The sequence below is a fragment of the Artemia sp. Qi Xiang Cuo genome, chromosome 10 (assembly GCF_049724085.1).
Source record: "Artemia sp. Qi Xiang Cuo chromosome 10, ASM4972408v1, whole genome shotgun sequence".
NCBI lineage: Eukaryota > Metazoa > Arthropoda > Branchiopoda > Anostraca > Artemiidae > Artemia > Artemia sp. Qi Xiang Cuo.
In genome coordinates, this window is record NC_142803.1 from 67,696,986 (window position 1) to 67,713,458 (window position 16,473).

Here is a 16,473-nt window from a genome sequence, read left to right on the forward strand (position 1 = left end):
TCCACACTGATCTAAATCCACACTGACTCTGTGTAATAAGATTTTTGGAGGTGAGGTGTCTGACAAGGGCAGTATTTACCATTCCTTTCAGAATTTTCCAAATAATGAATGTAATGCTAACATAGTAGTAATCTGATGGATCTAATTTGCAAATTATTGCAAGTGTCTAAGCATCTTATAATATTTATTATAGTTTTCTGAGACTTGTGGTTTACTTGGGACAACCCATCTCAGTAGAATATATATGTATTATCAAACCTTGTATCAGTAGGGTAAAGGCACCAATGATTCGACATTGCAATTTCGGAACCACTGTCGAAATTTTCCTTCAAAACGGGATAGCTCTGCTTAGCTGTGACTTAGAGTGCCATCTCTTGGAGCCGTCGTTATATTTCAACGGTGCGAAACGTGGACACTATATCCGGTACACCCAGATAAGAAAAGAACAATAAATTTGGTCAATTTCCTGTTTTCGACACAAAAGGAGCTCCCAACAATTTTTAAGTCTTGTAATGTTCGAATTATCATTACTTGGTTATTCAGTGCCAGAAAAAATAGTGGTAAGCACCACTGTGTCAAAATACATCTGATCTTCTCTGAAATGTAGTCATATAAGCTTTTTTCTTGATTAAACCTATTGAAACTTGCAATAGAAATTTCATTGTCGAAACAAGGTTCCAAGTGTAGAAAATTCTTGTTTGATGTAGTGGAATACCAGGCGGACTAAAAATGTTCCTTCAGCCGTATTCAAGCATAAATATCGCCTACTATCAAGGGATTTATTTGTTTGGCAAATATTTCGCAGTAGCCTTGTTGAAATTTTGGAAAAACAGCAATAGGCCCTGTCAAAATATAGGTGACTTTGTTGAAACTTCACGGAACATGTAAAACAGATGAGAAATAATAGGTGTCAAAATTCCACAATCAACTGACAAAACCATAGGCACCATAGCTGTCGAATTTACGGGTTTTTCCTGTGCAACGAGAGATTTTGATGATTATTATTTCTAATAATATTTCAGATGAAAGAACATTTAAACAAAAGGTTTTTTTTTAACTTTGACGTTTTACTTACAGACACTGGATTTTTCCATCATCTGAGGAACTGCTGCTTGGCCTCATACCATGCAGGGGCGTAAATTGCTATGGGGCAGGGGGGACAGTTGCCCCCCATACCTCGTTTTGCCCCCCCCTCCGACCTGATTTTGCCCCCCTCCCCAGATTTTTTTAGATTATACCCTTATTTATCCTTCATCCAAATAAAAAATACAAATTTTATTGAATACAAAATCTTATACAAAATGATGCGTAGGCCTATGTTTTGGACAAAACTAAGAATCTGCAAATGAAAATAAAATCCACTAAATCAAATAAACTTCTTAAATTTCTTGAAATCCACTCCCGTTTTCCTAGACACTATCCCTTCCGAAATGCTAGTGAAACAATTTTGTTATACTAAATTTGTTATACTAAATACTATTTGTATTTAATAATGTATATGAAAATATGTTGTACCAATTTGGTTATACCAAATACTACATACTTGAAACAATTTTGTTAGTTTTATTACTTCTACTTTTTGCATAGTCTTTTATACTTTTATACATTAAATGAAGTTGAAGAAAAACAAAGAAACAAGAATATGGGTGTCAAATACACCAGGTTCCGCCCACAAATATTCCCCAAGTATTTAGATGGGTGTTGAATTGGGTTCCGAGTTGCGTTGAAAACAGGTAACTTTTTTGTTGTGTCAAATTTGTAGGTGAAAATGCTCTAATTTCGGAAAATTGGAGTTTAGTACCCTTTCCAGACAAAACTTCAAACTTCTCATCAATCAGTTAGATTCCTAGATGTTTTTCCTACATACTGAAACCCTTTTCAAACCAAAAGTCTTTAAATTAAGACTTCTAGAGTAGAAAAACTGGTTTTTTATAAAAACTATTGAATCATTGGTTTGACACCCAATACAGGTGTCGAATTGGGTTCCGACTTGCATCAAAAACAGGTAACTTTTTTGTTGTGTTAAATTTGTAGGTGAAAATGCTCTAATTTCGGAAAATTGGAGTTTTGTACCCTTTCCAGACAAAACTTCAAACTTCTCATCAAACAGTTAGATTCCTAGATGTTTTTTATACATACTGAAACCCTTTTCAAACCGAAAGTCTTTAAATTAAGACTTCTAGAGTAGAAAAACTTTTTTTTACAAAAACTGTCAAATCATTGGTACCTTTACCCTATATGTTAATTGAATAAAAGTATTGTCCTATAGCCAACCTCTCTTCAATCTATATTTAGTCCCTTGAAAATACCCAGCTGGTATGCCACATTAGCCAGTCAGAGACTAAGGCATGCTACCAAAGTTTAATTACCTTAGGGCCATAGTTTGTCTCCCCTATAAAGGGAGAATAAAAGGCATCTACCACTTCATAACCTTAATACCATAAAAAACACATTACCACACAAGTTTGGTTAATGCTAATGAAATAAAATAGGATGAATATATAATTATTTAGAAACAAATTTGGGCTATATATTTGCACATTAGGAGGGGGGTAAAGCAAAGCATATATTAAATACATAACCTAACCTGGGGACCTTTTCCCCCCCTAAACCCCCAAAACACAACAGTTTAAATATTGTAAACACAATAGCCAATCATGCCTTGCAAACCATTTATCTAGCAAATACCTGTTTGTCTGTATATAGAGGTGGATACTGCATAATGCTTAAATACCACATTCTTTTGTTTCCAAATCAAGAATAGCCAAAATTTAAATGTCCATTATGATTAAGACATTCAAGGCCAAAAATACTAGTCATCAGATGATTGAAGGTTGAAGAAGGTTGTACCACTTTTCCATGTACATTTTATCTCTTTAAAAACAAGAAGTAATTATTTATGTATGTATTTTTTCTCAAAAATCACTCCATATTTTTGGGAAAAATTGGGATCCTGATATTTTCTGGCCTAATAAAACAATCTATATAGGCATAAATACCACATTAATTTGTTTCCAAGTCAAGAATAGCCAAAATTTAAATGTCCATTATGATTAAGATATTCTAGGTCAAAAATACCAGTCATAAGATGATTTGTTTGGCATTCTTTCTGCAAAGAAAATTTCACTTTTTTATGGTGGAAGAAATCCACAGTTAATTGGCAGAAAAGAAACAAGGGAAATTTGACAAGAGGGGCTAATCCCCCAAGTTAATGCTATGTCAAGAAAACTACAAAACAGTGAAGGGCGCTGTACCACTTTTCCATGGCTAAACCTTCTTCCATTGGCTTTAATATTTTTGATATTTTGTTGAAAATGTATTCTTTTTACATTCAGCTACAAGGAAGAAGAAAACAGCATATATTAGCCTAATATAGCAAAATGTATTTATGAAACTTTCATTTATCCAACTTAATCATGAATAATCAGCGCTTGTGGATTATATGACATTAAAAATAGATTTATAATGAAACAGTAAGTTTAAAACAGATGTTTTAAGACCTTTTACACCCAAAAACTAAAAATATTTTAGTCATTTTCAAGAACTCAAAAAGGGCTTAAATTTGGATTTCCAATAGAAGCAATTATTACATTTGTAAAGAGCATAAAAGGGCATCAAGTAGTATGTTAACTTTATTGGTAATACAATAATATGAACTGCAAAAATTTACCAAATATTGCACCCCTACAAAATTGCAGTCATTTTTACAAATGACTTTCAAGAAATCATTCAACCTTCAATCATCTGATGACTAGTATTTTTGGCCTTGAACATGGGCACCCATAAGCTGAATTCCAGGGGGGGGCAAACTTTGTCTAATTGCTACTTTTAATGCTATATAATAAAAATCTCAGAACAAAAATATAAAAATAAGGCAGCATCATTCAGCCAGGGGGGGCAAGAGTCCCCCCCCCCCCATATGGGCGCCCATGGCCTTGAATGTCTTAATTTGTAAAATCATTCTTGAAAGTTCAGAGACATCTAACCCTGGTTGGACTGGGGGCTGGAATACAACCACAACTGGTAATTTGGATGTTTAGAAAGAGATATCCAATAGTAGGTTATGGTCTTTTTTTATTCCTAGGTTATACTATAAATTCACTGCTGGGGCTATACCCAGGCTACTGATAAGAGAACACAGCATCTTTTGATTTTCAACATGCTTGAATCCAATAAAGTAGACAAAAACAAACCAAAGGCTATTCAAAGTAAATCCCATTCAAAATATTTCCGGATGTTAAGCTTTTAAATATGCTGTTTAAGGTTGCCACATGTTAAAATAATAATGACGAGATTTTAGTGATTTTTTTTTTTGTTTATTTAGGGATTTTCATCAATAATCTAGTGATTTATATGCTAATTTAGTAATTTTTTCTGTAGGCAATCACTAGAACTAGTGGTAAATCACTAGCAATGGCAATCATAATGCTGTGGCGAGTTATATTTACAGTATTCCCGAATACCTGATTTGAGATAGACACCAGTTTAACGCGAAAATGAACCAGGAGCATTTTTCTAGCGAAAATTTGCATTTCCAAAAACCGAAATTTTGTAACCTTCGGAAACAATTTTTTTTTATTTCTTTTTGATAACGAAGGCTTTTTTCAAATCTACCCGAAAAAATGTTTGCCCCTTCCCCCCCCCCCCTCGTGGATCAAAAGGTACCTAAATAAACGATACAGATACTAAACAATATTGGAAAAAAGAATGTCTACGTGATTTAAATAGCAAAAACCACCAAATTAAAATTACTTTTTTATAGTCATAGCATTCTTACCTCAAAAAGCCTCAGCTAAGACTCTACACGTCTTGCAAGCATATAAATCGATGAAATATTTCGCGCAGACATTTTTTACAGAGGAATCAAAAAAAAAATAGGTAAATGTTAGTGCACTCTAACGGTCGCTATCATATAGTTGTAAAACTAGTAGCCACATTGATCTGATAATAAGTGGAGAATTAAGATTGACATGGAATGTTCAGAAGCGGTTTGAGACATAAAAAGCAGTTGAGAAAGCCTAAGTGACATTCAGCTAATGAAGAAGTCTTTTGACAACATGTAGGGAAAGTTTTCAGGCTGGAACGGGGGTGTCGGCTAAATAAGTGAGATTTTTATTAGAAAGACGGTAAATCTAGAAAAGGAACTGTCATATATCAAAATACTCATCTTTCTCTCTCATTCTCTTTATGTTTAGTATAGAAAAGCATAAAGACTTCTTCTTCTAATTCACAGCAGGCGGGCTATTCAGTTAATACTATTTAGCCCTTTTCTTTTTGCTTCACTCTGTGGGCTACAGAGCTACTGGCTTGGTCGTCTCTTATTTATTAGATATTGTCAGATATCTTTCAGTAGATCTTTTGACTCAAGGAGTTCAAATATAAGATGATAGATATCAATTTCTGTGCTCTGTGTGCATGTATTGTTGGCTAGGCTCTTGGCTGATAGTGGGCTTTTGTGGTGTTTGAAGCATTTTAACAGTTTACAAAGCAGGGTATGTTGTGCAGACGTCAGTATATTACATTCAAATAGGCAATGGTCAATTGTTTCATTATTCATATTACAATGCCTGCAAAGAAGGGACAGGGGAATTGAAACACTTGAATTAGAAGACTTATATGAGAATGCAAGGAAATTTAGTCCATTTGTTCCAGAACGAATTCTATGATAAATTTTAGGAAGATTCTTATTGGGAAAGGGGGAAAAGATAGGATTAATCTTATTAAAATTAATATCCGATAGCCTCCATCGGTAAATATCTCTAATTGGGATTGGTCTCCCACTTGGCTGGTCAATATTTATAGAATTTTTTGCTATTTCATCAACCTGATGATTACCACTTATGCCAAAGTGGCTAGAAATGTACTAAAAATAAGTTTTTATGCCACTTGAAGCAAGATTATCTATAATACTGAGACAATGATAAGTGTCAATGTTCAACTTATATTGTAGGAGCTGAGGCCAGCAACTCAAGGCTTGATAGAGAGTCGGAATATATGATAATATTATTTGAATTTGCAATCAAAGGTTGGTTTTCCTTAAGGTTTTCTAATGCCATGAGTATGGCATTTAACTCAGCAGACATTATAGATAAATTATTATATGATCTCTCGCCCATTGCAATTTTCAGGTGAGGAAGGAAAACACCACTTGCAACCTTCTCATTCATTTTTGACCCATCAACAAATATTTGGAAGTGATTTTTATAGGTAATAGTATTAAGTTCTGCAAATTTTTTCTGGACAAAAGCAATGGGGGTTAAATCTTTATTCCACTTTGAGAAGTCATTATTTATTATGGGACTTGACCAATTCCAAGGGGGGGATCGGGGGAAAGTGGGTGCAATAGACTTTGCTGGTATGGGGAACTTCTTCTGAATATTGGCATACTCATCTGCAATGCCTCTATACATAGCTGGATTTCTTAACCAATTATGTAGTGTGTGTGAGCTATTTGATTCAATTTTTGTTAGATGTTTTTTCAAGAGAAAGTTACGTCTCTCCCTTATTGTTGTTAATCCACTCTCCATAAGCAGAAACTTGGTGCTTGTGGGTTTCCTAAGACCAAATATGAGACGTATTATATCATTTTGTGTTGTTTCAATTTTTTGCACCCGGGTCTTTGCACATACACCATAGACGATGAGCCCATAGTCAATATGGGGTCTTTTAAACTTACTGTTTCATTATAAATCTATTTTTAATGTTATATAATCCACAAGCGCTGATTATTCATGATTAAGTTGGATAAATGAAAGTTTCATAAATACATTTTGCTATATTAGGCTAATATATGCTGTTTTCTTCTTCCTTGTAGCTGAATGTAAAAAAAAATACATTTTCAACAAAATATCAAAAATGTTAAAGCCAATAGAAGAAGGTTTAGCCAAGTAAAAGTGGTACAGCCTTCGTCACTGTTTTTGTAGCTTTCTTGACATAGCATTAACATGGGGGATTAGCCCCTCTTTTATAAACTCCCTTGTTTCTGTTCTGTCAATAAATTGTGGATTTCTTCCACCATAAAAAAGTCAACTTTTCCATTTTAGGAAGAAAGCCAAACAAATCGTCTGATGACTGGCATTTTTGGCCTAGAATATCTTAATCATAATGGACATATAAATTTTTGGCTATTCTTGACTTGGAAACAAAATAATGTGGTATTTATGTCTATACAGATTGTTTTATTAGGCCAGAAAATATCAGGATCCCAATTTTTCCCAAAAAATATGGAGTGATTTTTGAGAAAAAATACATACATAAATAATTACTTCTTGTTTTTAAAGAGATAAAATGTACATAGAAAAGTGGTACAACCTTCTTCAACCTTCAATCACCTGATGACTAGTATTTTTGGCCTTGAATGTCTTAATCATAATGGACATTTAAATTTTGGCTATTCTTGATTTGGAAACAAAAGAATGTGGTATTTATGCATTATGCGGTATCCACCTCTATATACAGAAAAACAGGTATTTGCTAGATAAATGGTTTGCAAAGCATGATTTGCTATTGTATTTACAATATTTAAACTGTTGTTTTTTGGGGGTTTAGGGGGGAAGGTACCTAGGTTAGGTTATGTATTTAATATATGCTATGCTTTACCCCCCCTCCTAATGTGCAAATATATAGCCCAAATTTGTTTCTAAACTATTATATATTCATCCTATTTTATTTCATTAGCATTAACCAAACTTGTGTGGTAATGTGGTTTTTATGGTATTAAGGTTATGTAGTGGTAGATGCCTTTTATTCTCCCTTTATAGGGGAGACAAACTATGGCCCTAAGGTAATTAAACTTTGGTAGCGTGCCTTAGTCTCTGACTGGCTAATGTGGCATACCAGCAGGGTATTTTCAAGGGACTAAATATAGATTGAAGAGAGGTTGGCTATAGGACAATACTTTTATTCAATTAACATATAGGGTAAAGGTACCAATGATTTGACAGTTTTTGTAAAAAAAAGTTTTTCTACTCTAGAAGTCTTAATTTAAAGACTTTCGGTTTGAAAAGGGTTTCAGTATGTACAAAAAACATCTAGGAATCTAACTGTTTGATGAGAAGTTTGAAGTTTTGTCTGGAAAGGGTACAAAACTCAAATTTTCCAAAATTAGAGCATTTTCACCTACAAATTCGACACAACAAAAAAGTTACCTGTTTTTGACGCAAGTCGGAACCCAATTCGACACCTTTATTGGGCGTGAAACCAATGATTCAACAGTTTTTGTAAAAAACCAGTTTTTCTACTCTAGAAGTCTTAATTTAAAGACTTTTGGTTTGAAAAGGGTTTCAGTATGTAGGAAAAACATCTAGGAATCTAACTGTTTGATGAGAAGTTTGAAGTATTGTCTGGAAAGGGTACAAAACTCCAATTTTCCGAAATTATAGCATTTTCACCTACAAATTTGACACAACAAAAAAGTTACCTGTTTTCGACGCAAGTCGGAACCCAATTCGACACCCGTCTAAATATTTGGGGAATATTTGTGGGCGGAACCTGGTGTATTTGACACGCATGTTCTTGTTTCTTTGTTTTTCTTCAACTTCATTTAATGTATAAAAGTATAAAAGACTATGCAAAAAGTAGAAGTAATAAAACTAACAAAATTGTTTCAAGTATGTAGTATTTGGTATAACCAAATTGGTACAACATATTTTAATATACATTATTAAATAGTATTTAGTATAACAAACTTAGTATAACAAAATTGTTTCACTAGCATTTCGGAAGGGATAGGGTCTAGGAAAACGGGAGTGGATTTCAAGAAATTTAAGAAGTTTATTTGATTTAGTGGATTTTATTTTCATATGCAGATTCTTAGTTTTGTCCAAAACATAGGCCTACGCGTCATTTTGTATAAGATTTTGTATTCAATAAAATTTGTATTTTTTATTTGGATGAAGGATAAATAAGGGTATAATCTAAAAAAATCTGGGGGTGTGTGTGTGTGTGCAAAATCAGGTCGGGGGGGGGGGCAAAACGAGGTCTGGGGGGGCAACTGTCCCCCTGCCCCATAGCAATTTACGTCCCTGCATGGTATGAGGCCAAGCAGCAGTTCCTCAGATGATGGAAAAATCCAGTGTCTGTAAGTAAAACTTCAAAGCTAAAAAAAACCTTTTGTTTAAATGTTCTTTCATCTGAAATATTATTAGAAATAATAATCATCAAAATCTCTCGCTGCGCAGGAAAAACCCGTAAATTCGACAGCTATGGTGCCTATGGTTTTGTCAGTCGATCCTGGAATTTTGACACCTATTATTTCTCATCTGTTTTACATGTTCCGTGAAGTTTCAACAAAGTCACCTATATTTTGACAGGGCCTGTTGCTGTCTGTCCAAAATTTCAACAAGGTTACTACAAGATATTCGCCAAAGAAATAAATCCCTTGATAGTAGCCGATATTTATGCTTGAATACGGCTGAAGGAACATTTTTAGTCTGCCTGGTATTCCACTACATCAAACAAGAATTTTCAACACTTGGAACCTAGTTTTGACAATGCAATTTCCGTCGCCATTTTCATTTAATTTTATCAAGAAAAAGCTAATATGGCTACATTTCAAAGAAGATAAGATGTATCTCGACACATTGGTGCTTATCCCAACTTTTTTTTGCAATAAATAACCAAGTAATGACAGTTTGAACATTACATACCTGAAAAATTGTCGGTAGCTCCTTTTGTGTTGAAAACAGGAAACTGACCAAATTTATTGTTCTTTTCTTATCTGGGTGTACTGGATATAGTGTCCACGCTTTGCACCGTCGAAATATAACGACGGCTCCAAAAGATGGCGCTCTAAGTCACAGCCAAGCAGAACTATCCCGTTTTGAAGGAAAATTTCGACAGTGGTTCCGAAATTGCACTGTCGAATCATTGGTGCCTTTACCCTACTGATACAAGGTTTGATAATACATATATATTCTACTGAGATGGGTTGTCCCAAGTAAACCACAATTCTCAGAAAACTATAATAATATATAATAAGATGCTTGGACACTTGCAATAATTAGCAAATTAGATCCATCAGATTACTACTATGTTAGCATTACATTCATTATTTGGAAAATTCTGAAAGGAATGGTAAATACTGCCCTTGTCAGACACCTCACCTCCAAAAATCTTATTACACAGAGTCAGTGTGGATTTAGATCAAGATGATCCTATTAGAAATCAGCAGACACAATAATTAACCTAAAATCCCTTCTGAATACCCCAATTAATGCATCTAAATGGAACCCAAAAGTCAGTACGGATTTAGATCAAGATGATCCATTGATACCAATCGGATAGATGCATACAATTTTGACAGAGATCTCCTAGATAGAGGAATCCCAGTAGACATCATTCTTCTAGATTTTGCCTAAGGATTTGACAAAGTATGTCATCATTAACTACAGGCAAAATTAATTGCAATTGGGGTAAGTCAGGAGGCTGTAGATTGGGTGATGGTATTCCTAAAAGATAGAACGCAGAGCGTAAAGGTGGACAGAGAAAATAGTCAGGTTTTTTACTCAGTTAGTACTGAAGTGGAAGGTGGAGTCCCAAAGGGAACAATCCTTGGTCCAACATTATTTAACATTTATATCAACAATGCCCCACAATCTGTCAAAAATAAAATGAACCTGTATGCCAATGAATCAAAAATCATCAGCCCTGCAAAAAGAACCAAAGAGCAAGCCTTATTATAAGCTGATCTAGGCAAACTCTCTGACTGGGAAATTCTGTTATTTCCCAGTCTAGAAATTCTGGATAATTCCTTCCCACCCAAAATGTTGATCTACTCTGGCGAAACCTCCTAAAAGGTCATCTTGTGGAGCAGCCTATTGATAGTAGCTGTATTTAGCTTCTGAAAGAAAATGCGAAAAACTAGTTTGACTTTCACTTCCCAAGGGATGATCTCATGGTGACAGCTTCACTTTGGGACTCTGAAACATTCAAGATAAATGAAACTGATGAGCGTCTAACCTTCTTGATGGTTAATCCTGCGTGATGGCTTCTTGGCGGCTGACGTAAAGTACTTTATCACATCTGCGAACCGTATTTATCCAATCAACATTAGGTCCCTCCACTTCAACTTGTGGTGAGCGTTTTAGTGCAGTAGAAATTCTTTTGTACAAAGAGGAGAGGGCCCTCGAAAAGCCTGAAGAGAGGCTGTAATCTCTGGAGCTGTCAGTGGATTAGCTACCCCAAACAGTTGTGTGAATGTCGCTAGTGGGGTTTCTCAGAAGAGCAGCAACTCTAAATCTTTCCATGATCATATATGACTAAAAGGAGGCTGATCGAGCAAATAATGTGTCTGAATAATAATGGAGAACAGGATGAAAATGATGATGTGGTTTGGCGTCAGGTAGATTTATATCGGGGCTTGTCAACCCACACCAGGATATCAAAAGATCCTGCCCTAGTTGATGCAATCAATACAATCACTGCCTTCTGGAAAAGATATTTTACTCAGCTGCCATGGATTGCAGCTTTGGCAAGAAAAGTTCTACCGTTGGCGGTAACAGAAAGGGTTTTCAAGAGTGCAGGACTAATTGTTGCTGCTAAGTTCTTTGTTGGTCCCACACCATGTAAAAAAGCTTATTTTTATACATGATAACTACAAGTTTTGTCAAAGCTTTATAGGAAAGTGATAGAGTTTATTTCTAACTAAGTGTTTTGAAATTTTTTATTCTGGCTCCTTAAACTGCCTGAGAGTTGACAAAATGGGTAATTTAAAACTTAATTCAAATTAAACTCTGAAATTTAAAGCTAGAATTAAAAATCTAATAATAAATAATGCTTTTCTTTATAAGATGTTGCCTCTTTTTATATAAAAGCTTTTCTTTACAAAATGCTGCCTCCTTTTCTTCTAACACCTCGGAACGAAATGTTCTTAAAGAACGACCTGCTGAGTTTTCTGAAAATTGGCTATGTAACAAAAAAAAATATAAAAAAATCAAATATTAAATCCTAGTCGCTAAAGTTTGATTTGCTTACCCACCATGTTCCAGTACGTCCACAACCGTGGTACCTTAATTGCCAAGATGGGAAGGAGGATAAATAATCTCTCATTCTCAAAGGAGTCCGTCGAAACATTTAATTTTAGAACCTTTATTAGCCTATATCATTCTTAAGTGAGAGGATTTAATCTTGAGGCAATGAGAAATAGTAGCCTCTTTAGCGTAGAGAGTGATCGGTTAAGGAGTAAAGTAGTCAAAGAAGTGGAATGCAGGTTGCAAGACCAGGAAATTCAGACATGAAGTAAGACATAAACTTCGGATTCCATCGAGGTTTTATAAATTGGCCATAGAATTCATGTGCAAGTACACTTGTTTAATTCCAGCTTTAGAGCTTAATTTGAACTAAATTTTAAATAACCTATTTTGTCGGATTAGTTCAAATATTAGGCAGTTTAAGGTCTCGCTATCGATCGTATGGGTTAAAAGAATGTATGTGAAAAGTTACGATTGATATCTCGTCCTTATTTTGTCCGAGGTTCGGTCATGGTATTGAAGCTAAAATGAATCGTGGACTGAATTCTGATAAAACTGATACCAATTTAGTTTTCAAAACTTTTTAAAAGTAGCGGAAAAATTTCGAAAAATGGAATAACGCCGAGAAATTGACGGCGCGTCGCCGAAAATGTTTCGGTGGTGGCAGAATTGTGTCCGCCGCCGCTGAATTTTATTTCGGTGCGGTTTTGGTGTCTATTTTTAGTGGCAATATAAAGTATTTATTTATTCTTTAGCATAGCATGATAGTAGAAGACGATTGCGTTTGAGGCATAGTTGAAGGTCCTTATGGATCCTTCTGAATTTTCTGGGGTATGCATAGTCTTCCCCCTCAAAAAAAAGAAAACATGAAAAGTGGTTGTGGAAGCAAGCAAGAAGAGAAGTGGTTGTTCTTTCGAAATATTCGCTTTGTGTATTTCTTCAGTATTTTCGTTTGGCCTTTGAAAACCCCATTTTTGATCGTTTTCTTTCTTCATGTTAAAGACAAAAGACTTATTTTTCTAGAACTATTTCGTAAATTGCTTGAGTTTCACTTCAGATTTTAATTTTAAATTCCTTTAGAAGGTAATTTCTTAATTTCTTATTAATTTTTTAATTGATAAGTGGAATGCTGTGACATAATATCTGTTTTGATCTAATTTTAGATGTATTTTCATAATCTTCAAGTCCTAAATTTACAAACATATAGATTTACCCTCTTGGAAAAACATGATTACATGTACATAATAGGCCTACAGTTTGTAGTGTTTAAAGCATTAAAACCTTGAATAAAGCTGTCATTTCAGGAGTTAAACCAAATTTTCCAAGTTTTGGATTTGGAAATTTACTAACAGAATAAGCTGACAGCTTTATTTTGCTCTTTACCGTGAAATTTAATTATAACTTAAAATTCTCAACTGCACTTTAAACTTAGACAGTTTTTCAAAAAGACAGTTTTTGAATTTTTGCACCCTTTAAAAAAAATAATAATATGATTTAATATTAATCAAATTTGTAATGCCTTTGACTGCTGAAGGAGTTTCACCTTTTCTTTCAACTGTATTAATATAAAATATGCTCTGAAAGGGTTAAAAGTCATTATTAGTCATCAATCCTAATATATTTTGTATTTTAGGACTCTCCAGACTAAAATCTGTGTTGTATCCAAGTTTTAATGATAGTATTTTATCTCTCATAGTTTGCACTAACTCCGTTATAAAATCTTCCATGGACTTGCCACAAATTCTGAAAATGGCCAATCCCATCACAGTTTTTGAGGATTCTTTCATTAAAGATGGTAAGTTGTACAGTTATTTTTTTGTGTCAGAATAAAAGAAAAGCTACTTTGTTCTAGAAAATAATTATTCCTTTTTTTCCTTCTTGCTCATTAAAAAAAAAAAAAAAAATTAACTGTATGTGTACATGAATCCAACGATTAAAGGCTGAAGGGTGATAAATTGACTTCTTTATGATGTAAGATACATTTAAATTTAATTTATTAGCTTTAATGCTTAAGTTTGGTGAGACAATTAAATCATCCGGTTGAGGAATTTTCTGTCAATCTCTTCTGTGCTGGTATAATGAACCAAATATTTCTATCAAAGCCGGGGGTTCAGATGGGAATATCTAATCATAATGCATGTAAGAGATGAACAAGGTTAGTTGAATTCAGCTGCTAAACTTTGGGAGACAATATTTTGTATATTATGTTATGGGAACTAATGTAGAAAACTCCTAAGGATTGGTTTTTTTACTTTTACTTGTCTATTTTTTTAATTGTTAAGCTGTAGTTAAGTTTTGATGACACTCTTTACAGTAACATCACCTTGCAAAAATTGCTTTATTGAAAAGGCTAATAAAGTCCTAAATGAACTAGCGAGTCATATGAGATTTAGCTGTCTATCTGCTTATATTTTTAAGAAGAATTTCATGAGTTTTTGTAGAATTGGTATTCCCATTATTTTAAAAGATAAAATTTGTCTGAATGGTGTATTCTTAAATCCAACTTATGGTGTTAAATGTTTAGGATGTATCTTGACTGTAATTTGAGTTGGAAAAAACACTATGATGCAGTAAAAGTGGCAAGAGGATTGGGTCTTATAAGAAGGCTAAGGAATGAGCTTCCACCAAGAATTCTAATGATCCTCTATAATTCTCTTATCAATCCGTATCTGTCTTATGGTTGTTTGCTGTGGACTAATTCTTTTGTCTCAAGTTATAAAGGAGTCCACCTTTTACAAAATAAAGTTGTTCGTGCCTTAAGAGAATATGTGAGATTCGAAAATTGCACTTTGAGTTGCTTCTCTAAAATGAAAGTTCTAAGCGTTTATAAGTTAAGAGATTATCAAGTAGCTGTTTTTGTTTATAAATGTTTGAATAGTTTTTTGCCGGAGTGCTTTTGGGATTTTTTTAAGTCTAACTCGTTTTATCATTGTTATGATAAATAATCTCTCTCTCTCTCTCTCTCTCTCTCTCTCTCTCTCTCTCTTTTGATATAAAATATCGTTAACACGTTTTTTTTGGGGGAGGGGGCAAGGGGTTGGGCCATGCAGAGAAGGCCAGGGGTCAGATCGCTTGTGTTTTGGAATAAAATATCGTACTTTAGTGGGGGTAGAGGTTTGGCTTGTCTGATCTTTGAAATATTTTCAAAACCCTCACACCTTATATGTCCCTTGAACATAACATACAACACTTGCCCCATGGCTCTGGGGGTTTGTGTTGACCCTGGAGTTTTTTTAGCCGATTTTTTGACTTATTTTAACAAAATTGCTATCTAAAAAACTTGATCGGATGGATTTGAGGTAAAGAAAGTCCTCCGGTCCCTTTTGATTATTAAAAAGGGAACTAGAACTTTTAATTTCCAATAGAATGAGCCCCCGACGAAATTATAAAATCGTCCCTTCCATAAAAAACCTTATATGCCCCTGGTTTCCGAGGGGATGTGTAAACCTTCCCCGGTTGGTTGTGGGAGGGGGGGGCTAGTTGTAATCACATTACTTTTGACTCTCAAAAAGGGAACTAGAAATTCCTATTTACATTCGAAGGAGCCTCCTCTGAAGGTTGTGCTACCACCTTTTCCATAAAAACCTTATATGCCCTTGGGGCATAACTTACAAAACTTGTCCCGAGGCTCTAGGAGGGGGGGGCGGAGGGGCTGTGTTATCCCTGGAGTTTTTAATGTGATTTTTGGTCAATGTAATCCAGCAACTCGTTCTATGTTATGAATTTCAAGTTTAAATTCCTTCTATGTTTGTAAATTTCGTGAATTTCGTTGAATGTTTCTGGTTTTCTTTTCCTTGATCAAAAGTGGATTTTTAAAAAAGATTTGTGAACAAACCTGCACATATATCTGACTTTATGTGTACATATAATGTCTGTATATTTACATTTTTTACACGTAACTAAAGAGAAAAAAATTGTCAGATTCGTTTAGTAAGCTTTACTGTTAGATTTTCCTATGTCCGTCTAATCTAAATTTTGTTTTAGAAGTTGAAGATGCTTTACCAGGTCACAGCGAGAACTCCTTTCATTTTCCGAACCATCTTTTGTCACCAAAATGTGAAGATGCTCCTTTGCTCAATTTACCTGGTATTTCAGGACCATGTAAATTTGAATACGACACCCAGGAATCCAAGTGTTCTTTCAATGAAGGTACATCAGAAACATTCTGTTTTGTTGACTGAAATATATTGAATAATATTCTATTGGACAATAATAGGACAAAGGGGCTTAATCTTAAGATGGAACTTTTCTTTTCTTATTCCAATGTGCAGGTATTTGCCAAACCGTTTTTGTAGTAACGAACTGTAAGTAAGAAGCAGCCCAGCTCTATAGTAGCCGAAACTCTAAATTTTCCTTCTTTTCGAAAAAAGAGTGAAACATCCTTAAGTCATAGAATCTTAATGAAAATCACACCATCAGATTCAGCATATCAGTAAACCCTGACGTCGAGTTTTCAAGCTTCTATCTGCTTCTCTGCTGCCTGAAGAAAGCTTATAACAAAGCT

The 16,473-nt window shown here is 34.4% G+C and overlaps 1 long non-coding RNA gene and 1 pseudogene across 2 annotated transcripts in view; one reads left to right on the forward strand and one right to left on the reverse strand.

The window, feature by feature from the left end:
• LOC148948079 (uncharacterized) overlaps positions 1 to 16,473 on the reverse strand; it is a 211,106-nt pseudogene that overhangs the window by 170,034 nt on the left and 24,599 nt on the right. The window lies entirely within an intron of this gene.
• Positions 13,353 to 16,150, forward strand: LOC148948080 (uncharacterized). The gene is made up of 2 exons (XR_016142345.1): positions 13,353 to 13,764; positions 15,954 to 16,150. It is a non-coding gene; the product is annotated as an uncharacterized LOC148948080 (long non-coding RNA).